The sequence below is a fragment of the Chlamydotis macqueenii genome, chromosome 3, assembly GCF_036417535.1.
Source record: "Chlamydotis macqueenii isolate bChlMac1 chromosome 3, bChlMac1.mat, whole genome shotgun sequence".
In the NCBI taxonomy this organism is placed as follows: Eukaryota; Metazoa; Chordata; class Aves; order Otidiformes; family Otididae; genus Chlamydotis; species Chlamydotis macqueenii.
This window is the reverse complement of record NC_141558.1, coordinates 13,797,693-13,821,781: the sequence shown is the minus strand read 5'-3', so window position 1 is coordinate 13,821,781 and position 24,089 is coordinate 13,797,693.

Sequence of the window (24,089 nt, the reverse complement as noted above, 5' to 3'; positions counted from 1 at the left end):
TAGTTCCATGGTGAAGAACAGGGTTTATGTGTAAGTATAGAGCAGATACATCAGAAGAAACCAAGTTTCCTTTAAAAAAGATTAAGTAGAAAAAACAATTTAAGAATTTTCTTTGCTTAAAGGAAAAGATTCCTGTGACCTCTTCATAAGTATTACCATTGAGAATATTTCTCTGACTTAATCTATGCTCCAGACAATTCTAGTCAAATCATCCCTTTTTCCACTTATATGATAACAAAGTGAAGATTAAGCAGGAAGACCTGCTACCCTTAACAAGGTATTGCTCTCTCACAAGAGCTGATCCACAGAGAAGGAAAAAAAAATGAAAAGAAAAAAACCCCGAACTCCACACATAGAACACACTAGGTAATTATCTAGTTAAGAAGGTATTTCCACTGCATTCCTGTTGGCTCTGTCCTTGCATGTGGCTCTTACTTCATCCTTCCTCAAACACATTAAAAAGGTAGTTGATTCACCGACATTTAAAAAAGAAAAAAAAAAAGTTATTTATAAAATCTAGTTCAATGTCTTCATCAATACCGGGAAACAAAAAAAGAAGTTAAAATCTGAAATCTGTAGAGAATCTCTGTATTTTATTTCCAGCCATGCTACTTGTAAACTGTATGTATGTTCAAGCTGAGAAATAACTGCTTCTGGCCCTCTCCAAACTATGCAACTATACAGTCACCTAAAAAGACATTTTGGAAGTCTTAGTTAAGCTTGGTTATTCTGTGACCTGTACTCATTCAGATATAAAGTTCAACTGAGCATATTGAAATTCCACTTGAACTGTAAGTACACACAAGACTAACGATGATGAGATCTAGACATTTGATGATTGCAGCTGTGATCTATGGACAAAAGATTTTACAGAAGGTCAATATATTATTCTTATTATTACAAGGATCTGGTTAATGTCTAATGATAAGCTCATTTTCATAACTTTCAGATATTAATATTAGTATTTTAAAGTGGTAAGTTTTTAATCAGTAGATGCAACTTGCCCTCACTTAGGGCTTAAAATCTTAAATAATTTTACTTGAAAACACCTTATGATAATATAACAGGAATTTCAGCAGAGCATAGGAAGGTAAAAAAGTGGCATTTCAGCGTATACTCTATGCACTTCAGTTATTCTACACAGTGCTTATTATCAAGAAATGTTAATTATATCTTCCTCTATTTCCTCATTTTTATTATATGTTCTTTTCAGAATCTTCTTTTCTGCATTCTTTAAATACATTTAAAAAAAATATATAAAGAAACCAGTTAATCTCTTTTTCTTTTACAAAATTGTACAGTATTCATTTTTAAAAAATAAAAGTCCTTATTTTCTGACTCCTGCTTTCTCCCTTCTATCTTTATGGATCTCTGGATAAATCTGTAGCAATTTCATATCTCTTTTCAAAACTTTGTGTGAACACTTTGCTTTGAAAGGATTCCAGGTATAAATAGGTAGTTACAATGCCAACAATAAATTGTAAGTAATTAGTGTTTGATGCCTCTTTCAATTACAGAATCCTTTGGAAGGATATATAGATAATTTAAATTCTCTCACTTTAATATTAATCATAGCATCCTGAAATGAGAATGCCATGAATATATAAGTTTCTGAGCTGTATTTTTGTATAAATAAAACTATTCAAGAGGAGAGCCATCCTACTGAGTAATATAGTGCTTTGTGCAGGTAACTCAGCTCCCTAGCAGAAGAACAGTAAAGGAGCCAGAAGAGTAAGGACAATTGGTTTATAATAGATTTCAGCACTCAAATTCTAGTAGCTTATCAAGGCATAAAAAAAAAATTGCTTAAAATCCCTGAGGTGCAGGAACACATGCCTCTGCACACATATCAGCTAGAATAAGACCCTTTCAGCCTTTCACACACTTCAAGAGTGAACTCCATCAAATAGCATGGCTTTTCCCAGTTGCTGATCCCTGACATTTCAGTGATGGGTCATCAGTTCATCAGTTTGCTTAACAGCAGTTAGTTTTGACTGCTTTGAAAACAGAGTTTAGTTTTTATTGCCATTTGCAGCTAGGCCAGTTTTCTCAAATGTTTATTTTTAACTCATCTAAATAGATGAATGTCTGGCTTCAAGGTAAGTGATACTTGATTCATAGTTCTGTACAATGTCATTCTCTTGAAAGGAACTGCAGGAAAGGGGAGCATCAAGGATAATTGCTTCAGCTCCCAGCTTCACACTTTTACAAGATTCAAAAGCAATGATTAAGCTCCAAGGGTATATGAAAGAAAATCCACCACCTATGAGTCAAGGCAGAAGCCTTGTGTCATAGTTCAGCCCCGATCGGGACCAGACTACACAGTCTCTCTCTCACTCCCCCCACCCTCCGAGAGAATAGGGAGAGATAATATAAGAAAAACGGCTCAAGGTTTGAGATAAGGACAGGGAGAAAATCCTTAAATTTACCGTCATGGGCAAAACAGACTCAACTTGGGGAAAACTACTAATTTATTACTACAAACAGCAGGATAATGAGACAGAAAACAAGAAAATTTCCCTACACCCCTCCCTCTTCCCGGGCTTAACATTAACTCTACTACCTTCCCCCTGCCGAGTGGCACAGGGAGGGAAGAGGGGGTTGCGGTCAGTTCATCACACGTTGTTTCACACCGCTGCTTCCTCACATTCCTCCCCTGCTCCATTGTGTGGTCCCACCCATACACCACAGTCCTTCATGAAACTGCTCTGGCGTGGATCATCTCTTCTGCGGGGTGCAGTCTCTCCAGAACGGCTGTCCCAGGGGGCCCTCCACAGGCCACAGCTGCCTTCAGGCATCCACCTCCCCCAGTGTGGGGTCCTTCATGGGCTCCAAGTGGATCTCTGCTCCTCCGTGGACCTCCATGGACTGCAGGGGGACAACCCGCTCCACCATGGTCTGCACCACAGGCTGCAAGGGAATTCTGGCCAGGAGCCGTGTTACTCCTCCCCCTCCTTCTTCACTGACCTTGGCGTCTGCAGCTGTTCCTCTCACAAGAAAAGTTCTTCACAACAGGCTGGCAGATGCCTCTCAGAATCTATTCACATCATCCAGCTCATCTCCTCTCCACTTCTTGCAGCTGGGCCAGGCTGAGTCGGGCCCAGTCAGGCGCCTGGCGAGAGGCCAGAGGGTGAGGCCTGCAAGGCCCATGAGGCCTGCACCTCCCCCTCTGCACCTCTGCCCCCACTCAGCTTCTTCACATCTTCTCTCTTTTTTTTTTCTGTTTTCCCCTTCTTAAATGTTATTGCAGAAGCGTTATCACGGAACATTCTGCTACCAGTCGGCTCAGCCTTGGCCAGCAGCGGGTCCGCCCTAGGCCCAGCCGAGTCCACTGAGCAAAGGGGAACAACTTCTAGCAGTTTCCTACAGAAGCTACCACCTTAGGCCCCCCTCACTAAACAAAACCAGAACATCCTGTTCTCCTTCTTTCTCATACTTCAAGAGTAACTGCCAACATACGTGTGAGCTGTGTACTCCAAGCCGTTAGATCAAAAGCTACCCCTGTGTAGAGTTAGTGATGGATCAAGACTTAATTCATTACAGGAGTTCTTTGATAAAGTAAATGGAAGAAGTAAAACTGTAAGGCTGGAAATAGAGCTGTTTTTTAATCCCTCTAGCAGTCTTCCAGAAGGCTGATCTTGCTCAAGTTAATAACTTAATTAAGTATATAGCAACTATAATTTAATTAGTAATCTCATAGTACATTCTCCTTCAAACTCAGCCTACTGGTAGGACATAGACAGCACTGCCATTGGCAAGTAGAACGGCTCACTTTTTGTGCATAATATGGTAGGACTGCTGTTCTCTACCTTGCATCCTATTTGCATGCTAGACCTTTAGGAGAAAAGATTATTATCTAGCTATCTCCAGTGTTAAAAGCAGCAAGACTGCAGTTTGCACAGCTTTAACTTATCAAAGGTAGACGACCTCTATTGCAATTATATCTCAGGGGAAAATGATACTAGAAAAGCATACTGTAATACTCATCAGTGATAGAGTCTTGTAATATTGATAATCTGTTAAACTGGTTGTAATCTTAGACATGTATTAAGAGTGTCAAATGTTAAGCTTTTATCTGCGGTGCTCCCCCCACACCCTGACCCATAAGAAGAAAGGAGTGAAGAAAAAATTCTGAACAATATTTTATATGAACATTAAATTTCCTCTTTGCTCTAATAGTTCATCTTCCATTCTATCCATATATCAAAATGGTAGCCAGATTTCCCTGTGAATAATAATAATAATAATAATTTTTAAAATAACCAATGTGCTTTAAATGAATTTTATTGGGGCAATAAAATAATTAAGTATAGTTACCATATATATATATATACTTGATTACCAAAATGAGACATATGTATCTTTTTGGCAGAAGCCTTTGATGCATTCAGAGTAAATATTCACAGGCAGAAAAAAGAAAAACTCCAGTAAAATTAAAAAATGCATGTTCAAATTTAACGTATTCATAACTAACAAGGAAATACATGCAAATCTGAGTCTAAGTATTAACATTAAAAACCTAAAAATACAAAAGAGTGTTTGCACACCACTCACTGATTGGCATTCAGGCTGCACGATTTAAAAGAAATGCTGCAGTAGGATTATTGGATAGAGGTTTTCCAGTCTAAAAGCCTAAGTACAAAACAAATGACTTGCATGCTGTGCTTGTGTTCAGGTAATAGACAGAAATAGTTGCTCACTCAGGGGTTCCCACTCCAACTAATTGCAGAGCTTGCTCGTGATCATGACTCTCCTCTGCTTGTGCAGCATCTGGTTTGTTCTATTTTACTTACTGACATGATTTTACTGACATGTTCAAATAAACATTCTTTGCTCTTTGCCCACTCACTTTTAAGAAATTCAGCCTTATTTTCACCTCCTGAAGAAGCATACTTCCTTGTGCCAGCCACAGAAACTCCTGGATTACTACTGGTGTAAGTAGTGGCTGAGGAGACCTCAAAATATCACCTCTCTTCCCATCTGCTTAAAGCCTGAGCAAGATAATGGGTTAAATAACTCTTTAATAAGAATATGTTATCAGAACTACTTGAGGTGTGCGTCAAGACATCATACCACACATCAGACAATTAACGTTGATGTTTTGAAGTGCTGATATGCAAAATTCAGTAACAAATTATTTCCTAACAGCCCTCATGGTCAATAAGGACAGTCTGAGGATTGCACACTGAGATCAAAAGTGACAGCACCACACACTCCTTTTCAGTACTTTGTGAATGTTATTTCCTTCTGAATATTAACGTTCTGTTAATTAATGGTCTATTTTCCGATATGTCCATATAGAAAGTTGATGTTGTTCGAAGTTATTGAAAATGGTTCACGAAAAGGGTTAAAGAATTGGTAGAGTGTCTTTTCATCTTCACTTGGGGAATACTGATGATATTTCATCAAATCAAATTGTTACATGAGAACCACAGTCAAAGAAACCATGCTATAAAAATGACTAAGCCTTTAAATACTTCATTTCGACAACCATTTTGTGATTTGGCATTGAATCCTGAAGATTCCCGTCCCATAGTAAAGGCCACTGCAATTTTCTAACAGGTGCAACATCTATGAAATTGAATGTTTTGGGTACAACAATGCACTGGCAGATTTTGGCCTCAGTGGATAATTTTGTATCTCTGTGTACTCTGCAATTTTGTACTCTTGGAAATCAGACTATTAAGCTTTGATCAGCCAGCCAGTTGTACTGAGCTGTTGAACTGTACATCTTGAAAAGGAAAACTACAAGATCATACTGAACTATGGAGCAGCAGGCCAACAAAGCCACTGTAGTGGGAGAAAGGAAGCAAAATTAATTTTGGAAATTACTCTGTTTCTACAACAAAACTAATCTCAAGAGAGCTGCCAGAACAATCAAAACTACGTTCATGCTGTAAAGGTATTAGGATGGATTTAAGTAATCCTGAACTCCTCTGCAGCAGTTCACACAAAGTGATACAAAGAGAGAGTTGAGGACATAGCTGCACAACAATAGATGTCGTGGGAAATACATAGAGCTAAAGTGAGGGAGGAGAGCGGGGGGAAAGAAAGAAAGAATCAGAGAGGTTATTGTGAGAGAAACATGTCTAGAGAAGACACAATAGCTTTCTGAAAACAATTGTAATAATATGAAGAAGGCATAACTTAATTATTCATATTGACGAGAGTCAGAAACAAAGAACAAATACAGCATAAAAATGTTTGGCTGTAAGTGAAATAAAAGGAAAATTATTTTTAAAAAAATTAAGCACTGGAATTAGCACCTAAAAGAAGATTACAATGATAACTAAAACTATTCTAGGCATTTTCTTATCAGTAAATTTTTTTTTATCTCATCATGCAAAGAGTAAAAAGAGTTAAAACCAGTCCTGCCATTAAAGAAAGAGACTTGATGGCCATTACAGCAATTTCTTTCTGACCTAATGGATTGCATTATAAGTTCAGGGTGCAGCTGAAAAAAATGGTATTTGTAATATCATAGAATTCAGGGACCTGTGACAAAGTGGAAAAAAAGCCAGTTGATTTGTATAACTCTGTGCTGGCCATGTGCCCTTTTAAAATGTTACAATATCTAGATTATGTACTTAGAATAGGCAGCTAGATTATGGTCTACATTTTTCTTCACCTTCTTTGAGGTAAGTGGATCACTATCATCATGAGAGTGTTAGAGGAATAGTCACACTGGCTCAGAGGAAAAATTCATCTCACTACAGGCAGTTGTAGAGGCACTGAGGAAGAATGCCTAATCTGCAGTTTCAGTAATATTCAGTACAAAGACTTCTTAAGATAATGGTTGTATTTGCACCTTTATGTTTAATAGCCCTTGTATTCAGAAGATTTTTTTTTAATCCTATCTCTTTTAGAAACTGCTATCTGTCCTAAACTCCCTTTTCTCACGAGAACTCTCTCTTGTCAGGACCGATATACAGAAACTGAATCTGAGATCCTTTTTTTTTTGTTTGTTGAGTTTTTAAAGTACAATGGCATTATTCTGCTGCTGTTTCTTTTCTTTAGTAGCATGAATACTCTGGTTTCATGATCACTTTCACATAAACTGCCTTCTTCAGTTTCCAATTTTCAAGCAGTCATTGGGATTTAGTCAAAATCAAATTAGAATAAAATCTAAAATAACTGATCTTCATTACTAACACTTGGTATTTTCTCTATTACTTCTGCACTTTACAAGAACTTTGGAAGTGTCTTTTTGAGAAAAAAAAAAAAGTGATCTAGTGTAAATTTTCTCTAATAGGCAATCAGGTAATGGAAGTTTATTGTTAATACCAATCCCACTTCCTGATATTTATCCTATATTCAAAGAAAAACATATTCTACCAACTAGTGCAAGGATCTAGGAAAGACTTCTCCCACAACATCCCTCAGTTCTGTTCCTTTTGTATTTCACTCAGCAAGTCTCACTGTGCTTCCTCTCATCTCTCCAAACGACTCTATATACAATGCTTTCTCCTTGATATCTTTCCTGATCAGGCTCTGTGCTAATATTCCCATCCTGTCCTTATCTCGCTAAATCTAAGTAATGTCAGGGGGCTGGTTTGTTTGTTTACAGTTTGTGTATACTAACAATAAGATTTCTCTTTGTTTCCTATAATAATGCATAGATAATTAATATTTCAACAAGACGTGTTGCTATGTCCTCTTGTATGTCTTTGGTAATCTTGGAGCCATTTCTGTTATTTTTCACCATAAGATTACAATCTATGGGTCAAACCACTTTTCATTTTCTTTTTTTTTTTTAAAAAAAAAAAACCCACAATTTTTTAAACTCACTTTGTCACTAGTTCCCTACCTATACTTTAAACTTTAAACTGATTTGTAAGACCTTCCCCTGTCTCAGCGGATAAGTCAACATGTTTTCTGGCAGTCACATAATATCCTGCAGTGCGATATAGGAAAGAACTATCAAGGAAATATCAGGGAAAACTTATTTTGGAGGATTCTTAAGAATTGTTCTTTGTAAGGGAAAGTAGAGTCACTCAAAAAGTTAGTTTTACTTTTGAGTATATAATGACAACTTCGCCTTCTAAAATCTCATTTGCTAAAAGTGACCAAAAAGTGAAACTTACCTATTAGTTCTTCATGTTTTCTTAGCTGACCCTCAAAAAGTTCTGCTCAGGAACTGTATTAAGGTTTTTACATGAATAACAATTTGGAAAGGACCCCTAGTTCATAAAAAGATCTAATAAATAAATGAATATGTTTAAAGCTGCTCTGTGCTTTTGCTGATCATTTCAATAAACAGAAGTATTTGTCTTGGGAACTGTGAAAGTCTGTACTAAATGTTACATAAAACAGTCTACTAGACAGTTATAAATAAGCTAAATAGCTATGAGCTGCTGAAATTTGGTGAGACTGTGAGAAATTCATTCAGTTTCTAGACTTATCTTTGCGCTTCATATAGAATAGCCTACATAAAAAATGAACACTAGAAAACAGGAAACAATAAAACTGCAGTGTTCCCAGTGTTAAGGTAAGACAGCAGAAAGTAAAGCTCTCCCATAAGAAGAGGAATTTTGAAACTGGCAGAAATAACTTCTGTCAGATTGTGACATAGCTGCCATCAACCTAAAGAGGACAAAACAGTAACGTGGAATTGTGCCATTACACAAAACAGGGCACAAAAACTGTTTAACAAACTGCCAGGAAGGACCAGAGCACAGCTATAGCACTCTGCACAGTCTGTGTATATATCACATAATCTGAAAGCTATGGATTACAAAATATTTTACTCCCCAAATTGGGAAATTACTGACCCTCTACTAGTGCTTAATCTAGGATCATTACAATGATGGTGAAGGCAGTTTTGTGAATGTATCTGTCCAGATCTTCCTTTTTTATTTGTTATATCCCTGGAGAGCTAATGCTCAGCAGAGTCAACAAATACTTAGACTCAATGCCAAAAAATCAAAACTGTAAATGGTAGCCCAGTTTACATAAGAAAGCAGAGCTTGATTTCCAGAAGTCCTTTACTATTTTAATTCCACATAAAAGTGATGAATGAATGAATTATAAATAAACAAGAAAAGTCCAATTCATTGTCATCTCAAGATTAATACTTATTTAGTGACAACAATATATTTAGACTCACTATTTCACACATTCTCAAAAGTGTGGGAAAGGTTTCTCTAGTCATTATACTAATGAATCAGTTTTGGTCAGATGTTTGAAAAATTAAACATGAAAAACACATTTTTGCAACCGGTACAAAAATATATTCATTTAAGCAAAATATTTCAAAACCAGACCCAAGTTATCATCTTCTAAAGCTAATAGGGTGAAACATTCAGAGAGCTAGAAATTTTATGACATACAGAAATTATTTTAACTTTTCAAGTAGTTCTTTTCAGTATTATTTTTGGCATGATAGAGAACAGAGGGAATATGAGATCAGATACTTATTTTAGAGAAAGAGTTGAGATAGAAGTCATGCAACACACAGAGCAGACAAAAATAAAAGCTACTAGCTACTGTCTCAAGCACAAATACAGGCTGGGTGGAAAATGGATCGAGAGCAGCCCTGAGGAGATGGATTTGGGGGTGTTGCTGGATGAGAAGCTCAACATGAGCCAACACTGTCTGCTTGCAGCCCAGAAATCCAACTGCATCCTGGACTGCATCAAAAGAAGCGAGGCCAGCAGATTGAAGGAGCTGAAATGGTAGCTTCAGCAGATCTGGGAATATGAGCTAGTTCCCTACTTAAAAACAAACAAACAAACAAACAAAACCAAAAACAAAAAAAAAACACAAACAAACCACAAACCCAAGCCAAACAATCAAGCAAAAGGGGATTTGGGGAGATCAAGGAAAGCTCAAGGCAGATTGAGCCTGTGAAGCTAGTAGTCCCTCACAGATTTACATACCTCTCTGGGTTTTTGGCCCCATACCTCTTATTATCAGAAGCTACCAGTTCAGTACTGTGCTCCAAGCATCAGAGATGCAAGTACATTTTGCAGTGCTGCTTTCTCTACAAAATGATTCTCCACACACAAACTGCAATTCTGGTAGTGACCTGTATGTTTTCAAAACATTCCTCAGCATGATACCCTCTGCAAAATGTCAAGGCTATGCTAGAGAAACTATTACAAAGAGGCTTTCTGAATAGGCCTGTAACCCACAGCCTTGAAGTTCAGCTGTCTGTGACCGAAAATTCGGTTTTATGAATCACAGCTGTGTGACTTTGACTTGGTTTTACAAAGAGATCAGTTGCTTGAGCTGTAAGACAGTATTTAAGTAAAGCTATGCAAGATAAGAAAAGCAAAAACAGAAATAATGCTGAGAAACTGATGGCTGTCAACTCAAGGATTCAAAATATTTTCACAAAAAAAAAGAGATAAAACACTGAGACAGAAAAGAATAGTGAATCAGGAAAAAAAAAAAGGCAAATTCAAGGAGCAGCTTGTCTCAAGGAATAATGAAGGTTGACTGTACTCTAGCTGATGCCTGTTAGCTAACAGGGACTCATCAGGTGCCTCAGTGGGAGTGGGGAGCATATTAATGCTTAGGTCAGTAACATTACAATCCTAGCCATCTATTATTAACAGAAAAACTTGCCATGCACAAGCAAGTTACATGAATCCTGCTTATAGAGTCTTTTTGTACATGGTGAAAGATGCACAAACAAAAGTGGCTGGGTAGAGGGAAGATTACAGACCTGCACGTGAATAAGTAAACTAGCAGGTGGAGGACACTGTTTCAGCAAGACCACCCTTCCCCACCTGGCCTGAGGAACCAGCAAAGGGGGCTGAGAGGGCTGCTGGCTGTGTTTAGTAGTCAATACGGCAAGGACAGAGAAATGTATTCTCAACATGAAGTCAGTGCCGATCCAGCACATCTTCCTGCTTACTGCAGGGAGGTTCATCGCAGGATTCTCTCCAGGCCCACCAAGCATCCCAAAAGTTCTCCTAACCTGCTGCTGTGGTACACACCCACTGTTGGTTGAGTTCTGACATGGACTCCATGAGGAGGAAGTATTCAGTGCACAGCCAAGAAACAGCTAATTATTTGTGTAGGCTATGTATAACGTTATTGACAGTCCCAAAATGATATCACTGTCTCAACCATCCTCTGGCAGGATGAAGGCAGGGATCATAAAGCACCTTTCATGGCTGAGCATTGTAAATGATGAATAGCTCTGGACATGGTTGCATGGGCCACAGAGTTGTGCATCATCCCAGCCTCAAACATGAGACTACTTGTTAGCTACATTTACATCACCTGTAAAACTCAATCTTAGTTTGGTCAGCAGTGTTTTAACAGAAATGTGTGGTAGGAGATACCATCAATGAAAGTCACTGAGTTAGGAGTTCATTAATTATGCTGGGTTGCTGGACTGGTTCTTCTTGTGTGGCTATAGGAACATGCTCATGTTCTTCAGTGTAGCCTTTCCCAGAGTCTAACAAGGATTTATCTGTGATGGGGAAGGTTTCTCTCCTGACAGCTGTGGTCAGCTTAGCAAATAAGAGGGAGAAAGTCCTACCTTAACTGCAGAGTTCACAGGGGACGAATATAAACTAAACTGAAACAAGGTAAAGGTGTCTGCTGGAGGTTCCTTATTTGCTCAACAGAAGTGAAGTTCCATTTGCAAACATGGTCTCTGCCTTGCTTGATCTTACCAATCACTTCATAAGCTCTGAATAACAGTTTTGCATGTACTGAGTTAATTTGCAGATTTCTGTGCTACAACTACTTTCTTAGAATTTTTGCACAGCATTTAGCAAAGTAAGATCCTAATTTCTGCTATGGTTTTTGTCATTTTCCTGAATTACAAATCATTACTGTTAATGTTATACAGTATATACTTACTTGCCTATCATAAAAGTCATGCCTAGAAGGCTTCTGAGGAAGAATGTCTTATCCAATCTTTATATACACATACATGTATGCGAAATAAGATCATCTCTCAAGAAGGCATATGAGTATGCAATGTGTGGAAGTGGTGATCCAGTTGTCTTTAGTACAAACAAGGGCATGAAGTGTGATAGTTGCTTATTGAACACTCACATTCAAGTTTCACCCTGTTTGCTTTTTTAAAGATATAATTCTTTACAGTAACACTCTTTCTCAAAATGAAGGTAAGTGTAACAGATGGAGTGGAAATAAAAAGCTGAAAAACTTTCAGTTGTTAAAATGTACACAGAAAGCTTTCACTTTCAAACCATTCATCTCTCTGTTGCTGGAGGTAATGTTTTTGAGGCAGTGGGGTAGTGATGAATGATGCACAATGATAACCAAAGAAGCTATTGAATCAAGTGCAGGGAATTAAAGACATACTGCAATGACAGCCCTGCAACAGATGTCTGTCCAAGCCAATAAGCCTGAGGCTTGTTCTGATTACGGTCTGAGAAGCTTATGGGGACTATATGCTTTCAGACACTTTTTTGCTATCATTTACAAACCTAGGGGATCTTTGTAGTTATCAGCCTCAACTTTTCAGTTCATGTTTGAGGGTTTTTCATTTTCTTTATGTAATTCTACTTTTTTCCTCCTCTCTTCAGATCTTGCATACAGTCAGAGGCCTCCAGGCAAACCCGAATCTTTAGAACAAGCAAAGGGTCAGATCGGAGGACTGCCATCTTTGCAGACATTATGTTTGGTACTCACATTTGGGAGTTTGCAGAGCTGAGGGTTTTCAGTACAGACCGCCAGCTGGCACAGCATCTCAGCGTGCTTGAGCGTATTGTTACCTATCTCCTTTGCATTCTCCTCTGTGGCCGGGTTCACTCATGTGACACATATCTTGAAAGAGAAAGCAAAAAGTAAAAGACATCAAACTTTAGACATGCAGATTTTAGTTCCTAGATTTGAAGCCAGTCACACTAAGCCCCCTTTATAGTGATTGTGCAGGTACCTTTCCAGAAGGCAATTCATCTCATGCATCTGAAGTATCTAATTGAGTTATCTGGCTTCAACATCATGAACTTTAGCATAAGAAGTGACATCCAGAGACACTTCCAACAATGGTACCACTGCCTATTTTTAATATAATAGCCCAGTGTCCCATTTCCCCAAACTTCAGAGTCCTGACTCCAGAAGCAAATGTCTGAGTAATCTCGAATCTGAATAATTTGTGAATCCTTCAGTTGAAGGATTTATACCTCCTGCTCTGTGGATCTAAAGTAGTCAAAGGTGAGGAAGAGGATGACCTATACCTTGTGTGCTAAAGCTAGCCTATTACGCAGATGGAAGCATCAGAAGATGCAGGTGGAGAAAAAGCAAATTACCACACGGCTGTTGCTTCAACATTAGTCATGCAGCCCTAATCTAACACTTATGATGGCTGAACTCTAGAAAGCACTGCCATCATCTTCTTTCTACTTGATAATGGTGTCTGAGACAAAATGAAGGCAAGGACAACATGAAAATGCAAGATCCAGGAGTTCCAGCCTCAGAGGTTAGGTACCAGCTCTGAATCTGAAGATACCAAAGGTCTCCCCTGCTACGTCACAGAGCAAAGCATTGCATTCAGTCGCAGCTGAATTCTCGTAAGACCACACTGGGTACAGACATTTTCTCCAGAAAAACTTTTTCCCTGACGAGACTGGTCTAGTTGGCTGGTAGGTGGTCCTGTGACTGTGTAAACAAACACAAATCCAGCTGAAAGTCTTTAAATTTAATATGTCAGATTGCAGAGGATTTGAAAGACTCTTGTTTTCTTGTTTCTTATTGACTGAGGCACACAAGCATTTAGCATCCTCCCCATTTAAAATCCCAACACATAAATGAAACCTTCTTCCAAACAATACACAGGGGCTAGGTGCCGAAGTCTTCCACTCCCAACACTGAGGACCTATGTTGCAGCACTGTAGTCTAAATATCATAATGCTTAAGTATTTTTGAGAACTAGTCTTATAAAAATGCTCTTATTAAAAGTACAAAGTTTAGGAACTTAGCAAGTGATGAAATCTACAAAGCCTTATTAAATCTGAAACCTGAATCATCTGTCTGGCCAATTGTGTAGCCAAAATTGCACATATAGGACATGATTCTTGATGAATGAGTTCTAAAAGAGTGGCTATCATTGAAGAAGCTAAATTGAATTACAGTCCATTCAATTAGCTCTTTGTCTCACCATGTTGCAGCAAAAGTAGCTAAGCAACCTTTCACAACCTCATTATACAGAAACATAAACTAGTTCATAGTGAAGTGACTCCTCAAGGTACCAGGACAAACCAGCAGATTGGTCAGAGGTTGATAAGACCATGACATTTGTTCCCATTATTCAGGGGCAAAATTTCTGTTGATTTCAGTGAAGACAGAACTTCATCCCAAAAATCATTACTCCCAAATATCAAAAGACATGTATTTTCTGGATATATTAGTACACTATTTGATTTTAAAACCCCACATTTTGCAGTCTGTACTTTCAGATATATAATCATAACAAACAAATTTGACTCAATATGAACAGTCAAGCAAGCAGTTTTTCCTATACATAATTTTAATATATTGGTCAGCAAGTTCTGTCATTAATGCTGAAAAGAGATAAGCTTAGGATTTAATCTTCATATAAAGGCAGCATTGTACTCTTCCAATAGCAGGAGCAGGAAGTTAATCAGAAACTAATAATGTATTTCATTTGTGCTTACCCTACTGTAAATTAAAAAATAAAATGTAAATGAAAATAGTACCAAAGGTAAGGCAGCAAATGGCACATTGTTCCACTGAGGAAAGCAAAGATCAAAGTTCACTGGTTTCCTTTTCTTTTCCTGACTACCCAGAGAAAGAAAGTAGAGCTCCAACTTATATAGTTATTAATTCTTCAGCATAAAGCAACAGACCAAGCAGTGAGGAGACAGGAAAACACAATATGGTGTGGAAAACTGAGCATCACTGTGAAAACTGTGGAAAAAAACATTCCAATAATAAGTACTCTCTTTTTCAGCTGAGAATAATCTTTGTAACACTGAAAAGATTATTAATAATTTTAACTGTAACTGTATTGAGAATGCATTTATTACAACATGGATGCTGAGCAGATAATGTAACTAATGACAGAGCCTTTTGAACAGAAGTAATATCCTGTGACCAGTCTTGCTCCATATTTCCTGCCTTTTTTTTTCCTTCAAATATCAGATATCTTCCTTTTAGAGCATTTTATATTTACTTGCAAATCATGCGACCACACTCTTGCTTAATGAAAACCCAGAAGGAAATAAGTGTGGAAGCTGTGCAACTTTTCTTTAGTTCCTACCCACTTTTTTAAGCATTTCATTCCAGTGGCTCATTACATAGATTTTTTAGCACTTTCATGAGTGTTAATAGAGAAAATTAACAGATCAAATGTCTTTTTTTACATTAATGGAGTTATGAGGACTGTGGAATCAATCCATAGAAAATTCTCCTACACGGTTTTCACTGGAGGCTGAGTGTTTCATGCCATGTTGTCATAAAAATGCCTAATTTCTATCTCCTACCTGTGAAGTTGTTCACTTGACTGAATATGAGAGCATTACACTGTAAATGCAGGAACATTTTTTTTGCCCCCACTCCATGTGCTATCTGGAAATCCAGGCACTAGTGTACTTTGAAACTAATCCTTCAATTAATCTCACATTTCACTATCATAAGTTACCACTCATATACCATGTCAGTTTTCAGTCCAATGACTTAGAGAATTTTACAGAAACTTATAAATATGATGCTTACTTAAACTGCACCAACACTGCTACAACACATGCTGAAGTGGTAGCTAACTGTAGGTTTGGATTTCCTGGGTTGATGGAAAGCCTGAGAGGCTGTAGTTTTTCTGATTGTAGCATGCAGAACAGTAAAAGTGTTCGGTAGTATACTACACATCTGAATAATTCATTCTGCTGTAAGTGGCATAGTATTCAATAAATAAAATGTTTTTTATCCGATTCCAACAATTTCTTCAGACACATGCAAAGGAAAGACTGAGAAAATGTAACTCACAAGAGACTGGGATCACATTGCAAAGAAGGAAAGGAATTTACTTACAAATGAAATGGAAGGAAATACAAGATTTCCAAGAACAAGATTTCCAAGAACAAAGGGAGGACCATAAAACAATATATATCTTCAACCAACCATGTGAAATTAATTGAATGAGGTACCTCAGTTGTACAGAAGCATCTTACACAGCATATATCTCCATATATATTACATTCATACATTCATACTAAGAATTATTTATTGCTGTGGCACAGGACCTGAACTGTAATGTATGGATTATGATGGGGATTATTAAAGAACTGGTATTCACTATAATCAAAGAACTAATACAGATGTACTATAATTAGGCCCCATGGGTTTCAGATCAACTTTCTAATACCTGTTTTGGCATTATTTTGACAGTAACTACCAGCTCTAAGGAACGAAAAGCTTTTCCAGTTTTGCTTTTATGCAAGCGGTGGGATAGTTAGAATCAGCATCAAATGCATTGCCAATAAACCACCTGTCTGTAGGGGATGCTTAACTACCCAAACTGATAGCTATGTCCCTGTAATTTAGTAGTTTCAGGATGAAATTATACTCCCTGAAGCACTCCAAGTGCTAGCTTTAACTTTTTAAGTTGCAAAATGTTTTACCTTGAATCTCCTTTTTAGAATAAAACCTAGCCAAAGGGATAAGGGGTGGCTGGCAAACGGTTGTGAAAATAAATGTCTGCACATCATTGTCAAAAGACTGAGATTTTTATGAGCTGTTAACTGTTAGCAGTGCTTTCTACTATCATTTTTTTTTCAAATTGTTTGTGAGGCTGCTGTTAACTAAAATTATTTTGCTTATTGGACACTAGTTTCATACACAGACTTCTAAATAGCTCTTTTGTTCTTGTTGTGATATAACATGATGCAATTGACACTGATACATTGCATGAAATGGTCAGTTTGAAAAATTATAACCAGCTAAGATTTTGACAGAATTAAATTTGGATTTTTGCAGGCCCTTCTGCCACTTGCAGATTCTCCACTAATAGTACTGATCTGTCTGCAAGTTTAAGCAGAAGTAGAAATACTGATGCCACTGAAATTACTTAGGTTTTGCAAAAATCTTCATGAAAGGCAAGCTGGAACATCATTTTGCATTTGGCATCTAGAAATTTGTTTCTATCTCTACAAAAATATTGATTTCATAAAAGTAAGGACTTGTCTAGCTGTAAATTTAATAGATGTATGCTATGCAAGATGTAAAACTCATTGGGAAATAAGTCTGGATTTTAGTAAACAGTACGAAATGGTATCAATGTATCTTTAAGATAACTAAAAAGAGAACATCTCAGGCTTGGTATTAAGCCTGTTCAGAAAAACATATCTTTTATTTAAAAAAAAAAAGTATTTGTGGTGTCACAAGAGACAGATAATATTATTCCAAAATACATGCATGAATACTGGGTTTTTTTTTTAATTTGTAGGGCAATACACTCTACCTAAGGGATGTAAGTAGCAAATCTCTTCCTTCATCTCTATATTAATGTTATTCAGCCTCTGGGATTTCACACTAACCTTAAATTGACTTGTTTCTGGCAAGGGAAGAAATTATTTTGGAATCACATAGAGCTTATTTTTGCTGTCCTTTACATCATTGGTAATTTTCTACTCAACACCAGCGTAAAGAGCTTTGCCACTGTTGCTATGGGAATGTCATGTTTCTATTCATTACACTGTTCCCCCATAACCACTGACTTACATACATCCCTCAGCAATGCATTTGTACTTTTTTGCATACACAGTCATGATAACATGCATATAGTAAAGAAAGGCATGAAATATATGCTGAATGTCAAAATTCAAATCTGTTCCAGTAAGGCAATCAGAACTGAAAAAGATTCACCTAGAAATGAAGAAACATTTATCTGAAAGCAAATCTCCCGAAGTGGTGGAAAAGGGAGGACTGACACAGAGCCTTGTAACAAAGGTAATTTCCTGTCATCCTTCAGAGACCATAATTTTTTATTCTAATTTTTTTTTTTGTTCATTTTTTATTGTCTTAGACTGCATAGTAAATGGAGTGTCTGTAGATTGCTAATCAGTCCAAACACATTTTCGACTAATAAAGTTAGATATCTGATAAAAATTCAGATAACTATATAAGCATTATTGACTAACCCTCCAAATACACCTTGAGACACATTAGAACTTTCCCATCAATTTTAGAGCAGGGAAAATCAAGCCAATGGTTAAATGGCTCACCCTAGGTCTGGCAGTAGGTCAGTGTCAGGAACAGAAGATGAGAATTACAGTTGCAGTTCTGAGATCATAATGGTCTGCAAATTATTGTCATGCAATTTTGTTTCATGTGTGCCACTAATTGCACTATCCATTAAGGGATTTGGAGACAAGTGATAAAAATACATCTGAGTGCAAAGACTCTAGACACTTACTAATGTAAAACGCTTTATAGCAGACAAATCAAACTTAAAAGCTGCCACTTCTAGTCACATTCATTTTGGTTTTGAGGATCCTCCTTCCCTATTGAAGATGCTTGGAGAGTAGCTGTTTCCATTATTTTCCCATACAGCTGTAATCACGTCACTGCTTTCTATGGCTGTTTCACTCCCAGAGGCCTTCCTAACCACCTCTAAATGATTTGGATGCAGTTTCTCACACATTAATGTTAATATTTAACTGTGAACATCAAACTCTTTAATTGCTTTCATAGTGAATACTTGATGTGTCTGAGTAAACATTCCTTACTTAAAGCTGTAGCTCCATTAGTAATAATAATAATTACAGTACACTCCACAAATAAATCCCTGATTTTAATATACATAAAGAGGGCAAGATATTAGTAAATAATTACTTTATAGGTATGGAAAGTAGGGAGAAACATAAGGACAAAATACGAATACACAGAGATGAACTGAGGAATGTTTGGGCTGTAAATGCTAAGTTCTTTTTAGAGGTTAGAGTACACATTATCTTTCTTTAAATTTACCTTTTCCTCTTACATTTCTTTGACTTGAAATTTCTCTAGCATGACTTCTGGGAAGTAGCCAGAATTTTCTCTTTCTGAAGTGCAAGCCTAACTGAAATCCATTTCTTTATCATTTTCCATTAGGGTAGCTCTATTTCTTTTATGGCTTTCCAAACCCTGCATTGCAAACTACACAGGTTTGCAGAAGTCGTTGCTCTTTCAGCAGATACCTCCTTTTTAAAGTCACCTCCGTCAGCTTTTCCAGAAGTAAATTAATGGACAAGAACCAAGAGGCCTTACCTCCCTGCCTTTTTAACCCTTTCGTGCACAGTGTGTGAATTGTGAGTCATGCAATGGGGAGGGCAGAAGCACCACTTCTCGGTCATTCTCACTGTTGCTGCCTCCCACCCCACCACTTTCCTATTCGTGAAAGTAATTTATGCAAATTTTCTATGCCCCCTCAGTCTAACTGGCCTTATTTCCAATAAATCACAAATCCAAGGAGAAAATTAGATGTCTAAATCACACTGCAGATTTTTCATCTTCAAACAAGATCTGAGAGGCATTTTCAAAATCGTCCTCCTTCTGTGCATTTCGAACAGTAATTCAGTGGTCAAAGCTCTCACACAGCCTTGGGAATATCCAATTTAAAATCTTGCCTCTGCCATCTCCCCACAACCCAAACCATTGTGCTAGCAATGTGGTGTGGGGACAATGCCTCAGTCTCCCTTGAATCTGTCTGGCCATACAGATAATTAATCATTATCAGCCTAAGGGAGAAATAACACAGGTTTTTATCCTAGTATTTAGGGTACTTATCTTTCTGGTTTTTAGAAAATTTAATAGTAACTAAGGTTTAAGAGGTTAACAGCTGAAACACAGAAGTTTAGGCATATCCCTTTTTTTTTATTTAGGTGCCTAAATATATTCCCTTTTTCCATTATTCTTTAATTCTGATTTTGCCCTTTTGACAATTACATTCAGATTTGTGCCATCATTATATATATATATTGCTTTCATCACCTGGTTAACCTCTGAGAAGGTTAACCTTCCAGTACTTTCCTTACCACTATTTCAAGATATTCCCCAACATGACTAGATTACATTCCCAACAGTAAATAGTAAAGCTTTGACATTAGCAGAACTAGTTAGGTCTGCTAGGAGAAATTCAGGTCTGCAAATACTATTACTATTATTAGACCAATGAGTTCTGAGTAAAATATCCTGAACCATGACTTAATACATGGTATCACAACTGTCTAAACCCTTTTCCCCAGAAAAGACTGTCAATATTTCTGAAAACAGCCTTTCTCTCAAGACTTCTGCAATGGTAACTCAGTCATTAGAGCCCTTCTTAGGCTGTGGGAGATTCATCTTAAAATATTTACGTGGAGACAAGTGTTCAGCACTATCTACAGTATCTCAAATTCAACTTCAAATATCTTTTTCTGGTTAAAATGAAGCATTTCTCTTACAGATGTGTAAGGTTCAATAAATGCCATGGAATTCTGATTCTAACTATATTCTATGGCAATAAATAATAGTCACAAATATATATATAATTAGTGTATTTTCCAAAGTGACACGAGTGGTAAGTGACATCCTCCCTTCTGAAGAATTCATAGTCCAACAAAAAACAATAATCTGCAGAACAAGACAAAAGATGACTAATTAGGTGAAATTAAGTTAGTTTACTAGTTATTGATGCTTTCCTACAAAGTTCCAAATGCCTCTTGAGAAATCAAGAGGACTGAAGATCACTCAGGAATCTCTTACTACCTTTTAGGAACCACATCTAAAAAAAGAGGCAGGAGAGAGTTCTAGTTTTCAGTGAAACCAAATCCCTCTTAGTTTTTGAAATCAGATGTGTCCCAGGAAAGGCAGCTATTAAATATAAATTAGTTCCCTTTTAGTCATCTGTCTACTTGGTGTGATGATAACTTTGTACTTATAGAATGTATTTTTTTTTCTGTGTGCTTTTCTTTTAACCTAGATATTCTTCCATCTCTCTACCAAACACTCCGAATATGTTCTTTTGCATGTAGGGAAGATGAAAAAGAAATGTTGCCTTATATATCAAAGTGTTTTTATAATTTCTCTCAGGTCATATTATGGAGAAATACAACACTTGTGATGAAACTCAAGTTAGCCACAGCCTTGAGGTGGATTTGCCTCAACCATCTCTTTAGGTTCACTATCAAAAGAAATGCCAAGTCCTTTAAAATGCACTCTCTGCCCAAGTTTTATTCCAGTAAAAAAGTTAGAATACTTAACATTTTAAAGAGGGAAAACTCAGAGTGACCCAGGGAGCAAGAACAGAAATAGAAAGGAGTTATGAGCAATTCCCTCCTTTCAATTTCTTTCTTGCAAACAAGTAATTTGTTCCAGGTAATTTTTTGATACAGAAGATAGGGAAAGAACTAAATGTGAAGCAATTACCATTTCCAGCAGGAGGAACTGGTCAACAATGTCAATGAGAACAGAATTTTTATGAAAAAGATCAAAAAATGAAGGGGATTCTTGACATTAAGAATGGGAGGAAAATAAAGACAAAATAACAAAAGTAGATTTTAGAAAGGTAGGTTTTAAAAAAGAATCTTGAAATTCAGTCAAAAGGAAAAAAATAATGAAAAGAAAGCAGGAGTTTAATTTAAAGGACATAAGTACTAACTGCTTTATTGCCAAGGAAAGACAGAAAGTACAGAAGGTTAACATTCAAAAAGAAAATATTTCATAGGAACTTTAACTTAAGGCCAGTTTATTAAACATAAGTGCAGAAGAATTGCTTAAGTAAATAAAAAAAATGAGAAATATCAGGATAAATATGACATGAAAGTAGATTGGATCGTTGACACTAGCAAGAAATATTTCTGCAAGGGCATTTCTAAATAAAAGGAAGAGAAAATTATCTCATCTCTAAAAGACTTTCTTTTTAATCTGTTTATATGTCTTCATCTCAAATAATGCTTATAACCATATGGTCATTAAAACATTAATTTCTGTGGTAAGGTAGTGAGATAAAAGGCTATGAATTCAGCCTAGTGAAAGGGAGACACAGTTAGAAAGTTCTTTCAGTTTACAAAGCTCTTTTTAACTTTCTATATGAATAGTTACAAAACTGGTTAACAAAATTTCAAATCTGTTGACGTACTTTGGGCATTCCTAAAGCCTATGCAATATACTGGAAGACTGGGAAAAGCAAACATCATGCCTATCAAAAGAAAAAGATCATTATAGACTAGTTGGCTAGAAAAATACTGTAAAATATAGTCAAACTATTCTTAATTACCTACAAGATAGCATGGAGATAAGTAATAGCCTACATAGACTTTCAAGAACAGCTTGCAAATCAAAGCCACTTCTGCAACATGGTAGCTAGTCATCTGAGTGTGGGAAGGAAAGTATATATCATTTATCTTGATTGCTATGTGATTTCTTGGCACTTTACACTTCTCAGATGTCCTTCTCGTAAGCAACTTGACCAAATAAGTATAGCTGAGATTAAACACTCATATCTTTTCAAAGAAAGATGATTGAAAAACCATTCTTAGAATGTCGTTATTAGTGACTGGCTATCAAAAGGAAAAGGCTTGTTGAATATAGCTTTTTAAGGATCTGTCCTTAGCCCTGGATATGGAACTACTCAATATTTTAATTGATAAAATGGAGGATAAAACAGAGAGAATTAAATCCTCACGCCAAGCTTAAGGGTATGTCTGAAGAGAAAATTACAGTTCAGATTGATCTTGACAAATTGAAGACATATTGAGATAGAAATAGGGTGCTATTCAGGTAAACAGGTACAAGATACAGCTTAGATGCAGAAATGCAGAACACAAAACTGGTGATTAGGTAGCAGAGTTACAAGGTATGGGAGTCACTAGAGTCCCAAGGTGAGAATGAGTCAACAAGGTCATACAGTTACAAAAAAAAAAAAAAAAAGTCATATCTGCAAGCATGAAGACTAAGGCCCAAAGAATACATAAAGCAATCCGTCTACTCTACTCAGCATTGGTTACACCTTGATTGTAATATTTCATACAATTTTTGAGCATCAAATTTCAAGAAGATGTCAGCTAATTGAAGAGAGTCTAGGGAAGAATAGAGAGACCATCGTAATCCAACAATAATTTAATTAATATGAACTATTTAGCTGGAAATTTTCCATACTACTTTTGCCAAATGCTGATATTCTTGTTAACTTCACCAATTTTTTGTACGCACATTAACACTTTTGTATGATTATATAACAGCTCTTCCCACTATTGCACAATAACAGGACTAGAATGCAGATGAAGCAGAACTATGCAGAAAAGGAAACTTACTCATACAATCCTCTGCCATTTACTACAGAAGATGGAAATATATATTACTTGGGGAAAGGAAAGGAATGGTTTGATGAAAAAGGAAGATAACTATTGCCTTGGGGAACTGAGTTCTGGCTATGTAATGGAAAAAAAACTCTACTCAAATATTTCACATATAATCATTAATTGTATGTTCCTCATTCCTTGTGTTTTTAATTAAAGGCTGTGATTTTGTGTTTGAATGTTTTCAGCTGCAGCTGAAATTATAGGAGCTGTGCTATATTTAAATACAGAGTATTACACAATGCAACATTTAGAATCATAGAATGGCTTGGGTTGGAAGAGACCTTAAATATCATCTAGTCCCTACCCCCTTGTATTGGAGAAGGATACGTTCCAGTAGACCAGGTCGCTCAAAGCCCCGTCCAATCTGACCTTGAATGTTTCCAGGAATGCGGCATTTACGACTTCTCTGGGCAGCCTGTTCCAGTGTCTCACCACGCTCACAGTAAAGAATTTCTTCATTATATCTAATCTAAATCTATCCTTTTTCAGTTTAAAGTCATTATCCTTGTGTTACCACTACATGCCCTTGTCAGAAGGCCCCTGGCCTGTCTTCTGTTTGTGGAACCCACCTTTCTCACAGGGGGCAACAAATCCTAGCACAGGAGCTGGCGGGGCTTATCGACAGATCTTTAAACTAGCTACGAAGGGGGAAGGGGACAAAACAAGGCCCTCAAGGGAAGAGCCCAGGGGAACGGTGCTCAATATGGGGCTGAGGCAGCTGTCTCGGCTGAAGTGCATCTACACCAATGCACGCAGCATGAGCAACAAGCAGGAGGAGCTGGAAGCGATTGTGCGGCAGGATAACTATGACCTGGTTGCTATTAC